General features: G+C 52.5%; 2 long non-coding RNA genes across 2 annotated transcripts; one reads left to right on the top strand and one right to left on the bottom strand.

The window, feature by feature from the left end:
* Positions 1–1,848: 1,848 nt before the first annotated feature.
* LOC133232565 (uncharacterized) lies at positions 1,849–6,045 on the bottom strand. The gene is made up of 2 exons (XR_009731398.1): positions 3,891–6,045; positions 1,849–3,399 (listed from the first exon to the last, which is right to left on the bottom strand). It is a non-coding gene; the product is annotated as an uncharacterized LOC133232565 (long non-coding RNA).
* Positions 6,046–7,390: 1,345 nt separating this feature from the next.
* Positions 7,391–8,435, top strand: LOC133231620 (uncharacterized). Its single transcript, XR_009731167.1, has 2 exons — positions 7,391–7,659; positions 8,264–8,435. It is a non-coding gene; the product is annotated as an uncharacterized LOC133231620 (long non-coding RNA).
* Positions 8,436–10,977: the final 2,542 nt, after the last annotated feature.

The raw sequence follows: 10,977 nt of genomic DNA, 5'->3' as shown, positions 1-10,977 counted from the left end.
GGAAACTCCTAGACAGACTTCGAGGGAATGGTGCTGAGTCTGTGCGAGTTCCCATGCTTAGCCTCACTTCCATTCCAACAGCTTCCTTGAGGGAACTGGAGTTAAATGGTTTGGCATTTTTAAATGGCTGACCCGTCAAACAAAGTGACAGGCGCTCTAAGTGGAAGCAGAGGTGTTGGGGGAGGCGGTGACTGCCAGGTTTCTTGCTCTGAGAGCCCTTCCTTCACCCATCTCACCTTAAAGAATCTCCGGGCTGTCTGTCCCTTCTTCCCACCTCCACCTCCCCTCAGCCAGAGACCTGTGTCCCCACTGAAGGGCAGGAGTCATCCATGCCTGGAGGAAAATTTTCTCCTATCAAGTCCTGATGGAAGAAAGGCTAAAGCCCCCATGGTAAGTAGACTCACTCCTCAACTTCTTGATTTTCCCAACTGTGAAATGGGACCACAGATGGTGAGCCATTAATTACAAGGTGGCTTTTGGACTGGTGGGCAACCTCTAAAAGCTTCTGAATCCATTGCCCCACCCTCCACACACCTCCTACCCACCCCTTTCCCATACCTGCAACAAGATTATCTCCGCTGGCAAAAACCCCACCAGCCTCTTTGGGGATGGCCACCACCATTTGTCAAGTCAGGAAGTCCATCTGATGGTCTACCTTAAATGTCTCACTGTTTCCTTCAGGGAAAAGTTAAAGAACCAACAACAAAAGATAAATGTTCACGGCGAGGAGATGCCACACTATTTTTTAAAAAATACCTCCAAAGAGGGTGTGGGGTGGGAATTACCTTCGGACACAATGCTCTTTACACTAAACATCTTGGCGATAAATATAGCTGTGTAATTCTTTTTTCTCCTTGGCAGAGAGAAAGGCTGAGGCTGGGCAGCAAGGCAGAGGGACCCGAAAATATAAATCAATATGTGACTTTAATATATGTGCTCTCGGTGTCTGTGTGTGCTGGGGGATTATTAGTAACCTTGATTCCAGCTCAGTGTCCATGTGAGGTGGGGAGACGCACGGCCCCCAGGGAGGAGAAGAGAAATTAGGAAGCCAAATTCTTCTCCTGATTGACACCTGGGTAAACATTATCCCCGGCAGAAGGAGAAGAAAAAAAGATCAATGCTGGGTATTTTTATCACGTTCCAGGACGGACAGGGAGGGAAATTAAAGAAACAGTCCCCTAGCCTCATTGAATGTGCTCATCTCCAAGGAGGAAGCAAAAAGGGTGGAAGCCATGTGGGGAGGGCGAGGGGAACTGACAGTGGGTGCATCCCAGGGGGCGTGGCCATTGCTTCTCTCACCCTGGGGCACTTATGTGAGTGGCAGCAGGTACAAAGGAGTCAGCCCGTTAATGCCAGGGCAAAGGCACCAGCTTTGATGGGGAAATCATAGGCCATGGAGTCTAACATGAGATCAGATTCTGGCTTCAACGGAGGGCCAAGAGGCATTAGTCTTAATGGGGTTGTTGGGGATATTTCTAGCAGGAGCTTTCCAGAGCATGGAGGGGGAGAGTGGCTTCAGTGGGGGCTGGGGGGAGTGAGTGGCCCAGGAGTGGTCAGCACCAACAGGGAGAGAAAGAGGCATCTCTCTGGTTGTTGTTCAGTTGCTCAGTCCTGTCCAACTCTTTGCGACCCCATGGACTGCAGCACACTAGGCTTCCCTGCCGTTCATCATCTCCTGGAGTTTGCTCAAACTCATGTCCATTGAGTTGGTGATGCCATCCAACCAACTCAACCTTTGTCATCCCCTTCTCCTCCTGCCTTCAGTCTTTCCCAGCATCAGAGTCTTTTCCAATGAGTCCAATCTGGACTGTCTTGGAAAGTGGGTCTCTGTTCTACAGACAAGAAAACCTGGCCTCCATCCCTTTGTTTCTGGCCTCCACCTCCTCCTGGTTATATGACTAAGTCATTTGACCTCACAGAGACCCACCTGTCTTATCAGTAAAATAACGCAGGTAGGCTCTGCTTTTCTCATTTCACAGAATTTTTAATGGGATTATACAAAACCCTGAAGTGGTAAGGAGTTATTACTACCTAGAGCAACTCCGTGCAATAGAAATATAATGTAAGGCATGCACATGATTGGAAAGATTCTAGTAGCCGAATTAAAAGTGTACAAAGATGGACATCCCTGGTGGTCCCATGGTTAAGAATCTGCCTTGCAATGCAGGGGACATGGGTTTGATCCCTGGTTAGGGAATTAAGATTCCAGTTGCCATGGAGCAACTAAAGGATTCCTCATAATGCAAGACCTGATGCAGCCAAATAAATAAATATTTTTTAAAGTAAAAAGAAATGGGTGAAATTAATTTAAACCATATTTTAAAAATTCAATCCAGGCTATCTAAAACATTATTGTTTCAACAAGTGATGCTAGTTACATTACAAGTGCTCAGTGGCCACAGGTGTCGGGTGGCCACATATTGTTCAGTTGCTAACTCGTGTCCAACTCTTTGTGACCCCTATGGACTTCTTGGGATTCCCTGGTGGCTTAGAGGGTAAAGAGTCTGCCTGCGATGTGGGAGACCTGAGTTCGATCCCTGGGTTAGGAAGATTCCCTGGAGAAGAAAATGGCAACCCACTCCAGTATTCTTGCCATGGGAAATTCCATGGATGGAAGAGCCTGGTGGGCTACAGTCCATAGGGTCGAAAAGAGTCAGACATGACTGAGCGACTTCTTTTTGGACTTCTTAGGTGGTGCTAGTGGTAAAGAACTCACCTGCCAATACAGGTAGACATAAGAGACACAGGTTCAATCCCTAGGTTGGGAAGATCCCCTGGAGGAGGGGACAGCAACTCACTCCAGTATTCTTTCCTGGAGAATCCCATGGACAGAAGAGCCTGATGGGCTACGGTCCATAGTGTTGCAGAGAGTCAGTCACAATGGAAGTGAATTAGCATGAATGCACAGATTACAGCACGCCAGGCTTCCCTGTCCTTCACTGGCAACACACTGGACCAGCATAGATCTAGAACAAAAAACCCCACAGGCAAGGGGCTTCTGTCACCTTAACAGTGGGGAGAGGCCCCTGTGAAGTGCAAGGTAGAGCACCCCTTTTTAGAAAGGCAATTTTGTGGCTGCAAATGGGCCCCCACAGGAGGCTTCCTGGGGGAGGCAGAGTGACAGCAGTGGTCCTCCCATCAGTAAGCCCACTGCAGGTCCCCAGACCTGGATAAGACCTGGGGCTGGGGTGGACACTGAGCGCCCCATCTGGCCACCCACCCCCCATCCACGGCCCTCGGAGCAGCCTGAGGTGGAGAGAAGAACCTGCCAGCTGGTCTTGGAAACTCTTCAATCCTGGTGCTTCTGCTTCCTGGCTGTGAGATCGAAGGCAAAGGGATGGTCTTGATCAACGCCATTTCAGCAGGGGTGGAAAGGTTTCTTACACAATGCTTCCGAAGCTGTAAGCATGGGGTATGGGAAAGAGAATGTGAGGCGGGAGGACAGGGGAGTCCCTTTCAAGGGCACCCCATCCTGAGTGGCTTTTGCTGGACATGTTCGCAGAGTCTACAGGGCCCACCCTAACTCCTGGGGGAGGCCAACTTCTGCTGCAGGAAGACGGCCAGGATGGAGGCCCAGAAAAGGTGTGATTCCCCAGGAGTCACCCAGCAAACCCAGAAAAAGCTTTGCTGGGAGCTCCCTGCTTTGGGGCCAGGCCACTTGGGTCTCGCTTCTCAGCTGCTCTCTCGCTTCTCAGCTGCTCTCAGCACTAGGATTTGTGGAGAGGAATGAACATGCCATTCCACATGTTTCAGGGCATGTTTCAGGGCAACTTGAGCGCTGGCAGGGAGGCAGCCTTCCTGAGTCTGCTGATGCTGGGAGCCAAGGAAGGAGGCAGCCTGGAACTCTCACCAGAGCCCGTGCCCAAGTGCCCCCAGCCCCTATTACCCACCAATTCCCAAAGTCCTGGCTGCAGAATTGTCCTGCCAGGGGAGGGATGTGGGGAGAGGCGCCAGGCTCCCCGGGACCAAGTGCTGCAGTGAGCCTTCAGTGACAGCTTTTGCAGACTCTGCAACCAAATGGGAGAGATGGGATTTCAGAAGATCTGAATCCTAGGAGGTCCAGCAAACGAGCTTCAGGAGATGCATGGACATATCTCCTGTCCCCATCACTGAAGGCAAAACTTTGAGTCTGTGCTTTTTTTCTAAGTTAAGGGTCTAAGCTTTTGTCAAGGCTTAGAGGCATCTGTGACTCCTGAAAGAATAAGAACCACTGCTCTAGACACACACACTCACAAATACACACACTCACAAATATACTCACAAATACACAACGCACTCACAAATACACACATACACTCACATAGACACACAAATATGTATATGCATAACCACATGTACAGACTTCCCTGGTGGCTCAGATGGTAAAGAATCCACCAGCAATGCAAGAGACCTGGGTTTGATCCCTGGGTTGGGAAGATCCCCTGGAGGAGGGCATGGCAACCCACTCCAGTATTCTTGCCTGGAGAATCCCCATGGACAGATAAGCCTGGTAGGCTACAGTCCATGGGGTTGCAAAGAGTCAGACATGACTAAGCACACACACAACTACATATACACATATGCACACATATACCCACATACACCCACATACACACACACTCCCTCTGGTTTCAGGTCTCTTCCACCTTGGCTCCACCCCGCGCAGTTCTGCCTCCATGGACATCCTCTCTCCAAAAGTGCTATAGTGACTTCTCTGGTGATCCAGTGCCTGGGACTCTGCGCTGTCAATGCAGGGGGTGTGGGTTCTATCCCTGGTCAGGGAACTTAGATCCTTCATGCTATGCAGTGTGGCCGAAAAAAAAAACAAAAAAAACAAACCCAACTGCTATTAGCCCATTCTTCCCAGTTAGAGACTGGCGATGATGCCCAGTGCCTACCAAATTCAACTGTGGACTCCTGGCTTTGGCATTCAAAGAGCCCCCCTACCATCTCGACCTCTCTTCCCGCCACAAAGAGGAATCTGTTTCCAGCCCAGCTTGTGGCTCCAAGTAACCTGCCATATATGGTCGACTCTCCCTGTCTCTGCCCTGGCCATTTCTCCTCCTGGGACATCCTTCCTTTCCACCTCCCCTCCCACTTAACTGGAATCTCAAGGCCTGCAGGACCTGGCTCATGTTGCCGCCTCCTCCATGAAACCTTCCTCAGCCTCATTAGAGTGTCTGCATTCCTCTAGTCCATCTCCCATGGTTCTTTGTGTGTCCCAGGTCCTGGAATCTCATCGCTCACAATCTCAGACTCTGGGTCACCAGACTGCACTTAGCTTGTCACCCAGTGAAAACTGTAAACCCCTGGAGGGCGGGGCCTACAGGGTGGTGTCCGTGAATCCTCTCTAAATCCGTCTCCAACCATCATACTTCCTGTCCCACTCACCTCCCCCCCAGCCCCCAAGGTAATACCAAGGTCGGGTGAGAGAGAAAAACAGATGAAGCCACATTTTGCAAATCACGATGTATACCCCGCTCAAGCGCTCCCCTCCTCCTAAGACTCTTCCTGGACTCCCGCCCGCCCTTGGCTTTGATCTGTCTGGTCCCTCCCCATCCCCCCAGGTCCAGATGTCGAGAGCCTGAGTGGCTCGATGGGAGAGACATGTGTCTCTCTGTCTCTGAGTCTGGATCTCGTCTGTGTTCCCGATAGACATCTAGCCTCCCCCATCAGACTGAGAATGGGAGGACCTACCTTTTCTGTTTTTTCTTTTTTTTCCTTTCTTTCCTCTCCCCATTCCATCAAATAAGGATTTCAAATAGCTCTCAGAGACACACGTGACAAGATACAAAATGAGAGAGGAAGTGGGGATGGAAGAGTCTTGCTTTCTCCTTCCCCAGGCACCGTCTCTGGCACCCAGCAAAGTGAAGCTTTCAAAGCCGCCCATCCTGAGCCCATTCATCCTCCTTCCCTGCGACCTCAAGTGCAGATGTGGCCAGCGCCCTCCTCCCTTGCCAACCCACCAGGCTCCATCCGCTGCCAACCCTGGCCCTACCATCCCAGCTCACCCGACCCGGCCCTTCATGCTCTGGCTCCTTCTCCCTCCTGCTCCCATCTGCAACCACAGCACATCTCAGCTGTCTGATTAACTCAATTGATTAATTAAGCTCTAATGAGCGCTGTGACTCACCCCTGCAGCTGCTGACCAGGAGGCCAGTGGTGCCAGGAAAGGCACCAGGGCCACAGGCAGGGGCTTAAGAGGGCCCAGGGGACAGGAAGCTCAGTGTTTGGTGCCCCTGGTAAGGGAAGCACAAACCTTGCCCTGGGCTAGGTCTCCTCCAGAGCCCTGGTGGATGAGGGATGTCCCGGGGGCTCTCTGGGCCAGGGGGTCAGTTCCAGAATGACACAGTTAGCATCTACCTGCTGAAGGTGGGGGCAGGGGGCAGGAGGTATTGATTGGCTGAGAGGTGCAGGAAGGGGACTAGACCCCCTCAGAGTCTCACCCTGACTCCCAGACCTTCACCTGCTGAGACCCAGCAGGCTGTGTGGAAGCCAGACCTGACCATAGGAGCCAGGCTTAGCCTTCCCAGCAGCGCCAATTCTGAGGTTTCTCCCACCCACAGAACTCCATCCTAGCCAGGCATGTGGTCCAGGCACTTCCCCTGGACCTGGTTGCTGGCTGTCAATCCCAAATAACCACAGGGCTCCGCAGAATTCCAGCTCCCTATATTGCCAGCCTCCTCCACCACCCCTGACCACTGACTCACCCCTCCTCCAGACTCTATCCCCTTGTCTGGGTTCGGGAACAAATGCCCTCCATTAACAACGATAATCAGTGGAATGGAATCTTCCACCTCATAAAGTACATCTGTATCCATATTCTCCAGAATCTTGAAAGCTAGAGCCAGGGCTCATTTCTAGAAATGAGAAAACGGAGACTTCAGCTTGCCCTACCTAGATGACAACTGGGTTTTTTTCCTTGCTTCTCAGCCACTGAATTCATCTTGGGAAAACACTTCCTCTTGGAGCTTTGAGGCCTCCGCTTAGAAGTCCCTTGCCTCCCCAGCTCTAGGGAAGGGCCCTCCTATCATGTCACTGATGTTAAGTCGTTCATACTTGCCGTTGGGCCATGAGGGCAGCGCCACCCAATCCATCGCGGCTCATCCCTGCGTCCTGCTCAGGGCTTCACACCCAGCAAGGACATAATGAGCATGCGCAGAAGGAAGGAAAGAAGAAAAAAAGGAATGAATCACAAGTGGGAGGTATTCTGGTGCCCATTCTAGGGCTGGGAGAAAGGACAGAGCAAGGCGACCAGTGCGGGTGTTCTAGCCATGAGTTAAGCAGGCAATCCACCGTGTGCGTGGTCCATTGGACTGGGGAGCAAAGGGGTAAGCCCCTCCCCCTTCCCTCTGCAGGGAGAATATGGCGGGACTGGCCCAGTGAATCATGGGAGATGGGGTGGGCAGGGCAGGAGAGGGTGGGGAGGATGTAGCTCTGGGGTACTGAGGCTCCTTCAGGGGAGACAGGAGACCCAGCGGGGAGACAGAGCGCTGGCGGGAGAGTAAGACCTGGTTGGAGTCCTAGCTTTGCTTAACCGCTTGGTAGATTTTGGCCACGTGGCCTCCACAGTTAGGCCTGTGAACTGAGAAAGTCTGATGACGTGGCCTCTGGACCTGCTGTCCTCTTGTTGTGGTCTGGGAGCCCTGAGGCCTCAAGAGACATCGGTGGCCAGAGGAAGTGAGTGCGATGGCGGGGGACAACAGGAGCGGGGTTTGTGACACCCCTGCTGCTGCGGTGGGAGGGGCAGTCGCCATCAGGAGCCTTTGATCCCCAGGAAGAGCGCCCCCTCCCCTCCACTGCCCTCAGCCTCTCTGCTATTGCCGCTCCTCAGGTTCAGTTACCAGCTCACCTTTCAAATCGGTCTCCAGCCCGTAACTTTACTGGAGAAAATGATTATGTGACTATTTCAACCTTGCTCCAAACACTGTTTTAATTGGTTCTGGGAAAAGGCGATTTGGGCACCGGAGGGGCTATGTGGGGGCAGGCGAGGACACAGCGGCAGACTGGGGGGTGTCAGGCAGCAAGCACACCTGCCCCTGCGCCTTGAGTGGCCATAGAAGCTTCTCAGCCACTGCCCAGACCCCCACCCTCTCCCTGATGCTCACCTTGCATCCTGGGTTAGCCTCAGCGGGAAAGAGGCCATGGTGCTAGTGCTAGTGGGGGGCTTCCCAGGCAAGCATGCTGGGGGAGCAGACAGGATCCCTCCCCATTTCCTGCCCAAAGCACCCCTTGAGTCTCCTAGAAAACTGCTTTTCTGCCAACCTTCTTTCTCTGCCTCCAGCTCCAGCCCACCTGGGGATAAACTTTTGCTCCAGTACTAGCCCTGAGGAAGCAGAATTGGAAAGAACACCTGATTCTTCAGAAGCCCTGCAGAGCCTTCTAGTGGGATTTGGGATTATCTGCTCCAGGGATCACTCAGCCAGTTTTCCACCTATTAAATAGTTGAGATTTGACTACCGGCTAATCTTTCTGAGCCTCAATTTCCCCAGCTTGTCAAAGAGACAGTTGGTCCCAGGTGACCCCAAAGGTCCCTCCCAGCTCTGAAGCTTGAAGTTGTGTGCTGTGCTAAGTCGCTTCAGTTATGTCCAACTCTTTGCAACCCCATGGACTGTAGCCCACCAGGCTCCTCTGTCCATGAGATTCTGCAAGCAGAAGTACTGGAATGGGCTGCCATGCCCTTCTCTGGGGATCTTCCTGATCCAGGGATTGAACTGGCATCTCTTAGATCTACCAGCATTGGCAAGTGGGTTCTTTACCACTAGCGCCATGTGGGAAGCCCTTTCAACTAATTCTCTCTGTGTCATCCTGAGGCTGGACAAGTCCCACCCTAGATTCTCGGTGGCCAGTTCCAAGGGGACCTGTGCGCTCCTCTAAGCCTTGCAGAGCCCTGCTTCCCCAGCAGCTGTAGGGTCCCTCCCCATCCCTGGGCCGGAGCTCAGCCAGTTGCTAGGTAAGAGATGGAGCCTGGGGTTGGAGCAGGGGGGCAAGGGCGGGTGTGCCCACAGTTGAAGGGTCTGGAGGAGAGACATGGGAAGGTCCACCATGTTAAGAAGATTATCTACTTATTATTTAGTTTTGACTGTGCTGGATCTTTTGCTGTGTGCAGGCTTTCTCTGGTTGCATTGAGCAGTGGCCACACTCTAGTTCTGGTGTGAGGCTTCTCATTGTGGTGGCTCCTCTTGTTGTGGAGCACAGGCTCCAGGGCTTGTGGGCTTCAGTAGTTGCGCATGTGGGCTCAGTAGTTATGGCTCACGGGCTCTAGAGCTCTGGCTCAGTAGTTGTGGTGCATGGGCTTTGTTGCCCTGTGGCCTGTGGGATCTTCTCAGACCAGGGATGAAACCCATTCTCCTGCATTGGTAGGCTGATTCTTTATTAGTGAGCCACCAGAGAGGCCTGGCAGGTAAATTCTCAGCCACTGGACCAGCAGGAAAGTCTGAAGATCTGCCTTTGACTCCATCTCCGTGTGTCTCAAGGAGGAACTTTTACCCATTGCCTTAACAAACAACAGGTTGGCACTTAAAAAAAAAACAAACTGCTTCCAAGCTGCCATTTTGGAGACTGTGCTATGGGGAGCTACTCACAGCACGACTGAATGTGCCCCTCTGCACGTCACCCCCAAGACGTGGGCACCTGGGATGCAGTGAGGACTGGCCAGGCCATGGTGGACCCCAACACCTGCCAGTCATCAATATGCATTCTCCAGGCACTTGGTGGGCACAGGCGGAGGAACGGTGAGGCAGGTGCAGAGGGTATAGAAACTGTCCATTAAATTCATTCACCAGTTATTAATCACCTACTGGCTATTAGGTGCGGGACCAGTTCCTCCTGGGAGAAGCTGACAAGCTTCCGAGAGACAGGACATCCCTTCCCAGAATAACCTGGAGCTTTGAGACTTCACAGAAAAGATGGTGGGGGAAAAAAAGCCTCAAGGTCTCAGGAGCCGTCAGTCTCAATATGATGAAACCAGGTGGACTTCCTGCAGGAAGTGTGTCTGGGCCTGGTTTGGCCATGGGAAGGTTGGTGGGCTTTCTGAGGGACCTCCCAGCTGAGACGCACTGGGAGAAGGGGCAGGGAGAGAAAGAAGGTAAGAGTCATGTTCATGTTCGCATCTTGGGCCTCACAACTCCCTACCCCAGGGGAGGGGATGAATTTTATGGTCTCCATTTTACAAATTAGGGTCCTGAGCTGAAAAACAGGTTCAAACATTTCCAGGGTCATGCAAAGCTATGAGGGACAGGAAGCAAGGTCTGCCTGTGCCCCTCAACCTGTCTTTCTGGGGTCCCCTGGGCTGGCCTCACAAGAGCATCAGCAGGCAGAAGCCCAGCGCTCTGTTGGAAATCAGGAACCTGGCTCCCGGGAGCTTCTGGGATCTAGGAGGCTGAAGGAATGAGATCTGAGACAAACAGGTCCCCACCCTCCTGCTCAGGAATGGAGTTTCAAAGGCGCAGATCACAGGAGAAAATTATATTGTCAAAGAGGAAAACCGGCGCTGCCATCCCTCCTTCACTCATTAATTTCTGGGGAAGTATGAGCTGTCAGCAAGCAGCGGCCTCCAATTCAAATTACAGAATTTGAATTCTTAATTTCTCCTAATCCATCAGTGAGCTGCCTTCCCGGGCTAATATTAGCAGCGCTAGCGAGGCTTGTCGTGGAGTCATTGATGTCTCCCCTCCTCTGAAGAAATCCCTAATCGATAGGGCTGGCCGTGGGGTGGGCCCTTCAGAGGCAGGCACCCCTCCTCCCCACTCCCTAGCTGTGTCCAGTCCCAGAACGAGAGTGCGGAGTTTAGGGAGGACCCTGGAGAGCAGAGGAGAGGTAGAGAAGATGGAAAAGACTTGGCACAAGGGAGGGAGGGTGAGATGGGAGGAAAGACAAAATTAGTGAGACTCAGAGACGTAGGGGCAGAGAGTGATGGAGAGACCAAGCCAGAGGCCCCAAGAGATGGATGGAGACTGAGGTGGAGAGGAGGGAGGGAGCCCTCTGGAATCCAGGGCC

Source organism: Bos javanicus, chromosome 19, assembly GCF_032452875.1.
Source record: "Bos javanicus breed banteng chromosome 19, ARS-OSU_banteng_1.0, whole genome shotgun sequence".
NCBI classification, from domain to species: Eukaryota; Metazoa; Chordata; class Mammalia; order Artiodactyla; family Bovidae; genus Bos; species Bos javanicus.
This window is presented reverse-complemented; position numbering and strand designations above follow the sequence as displayed.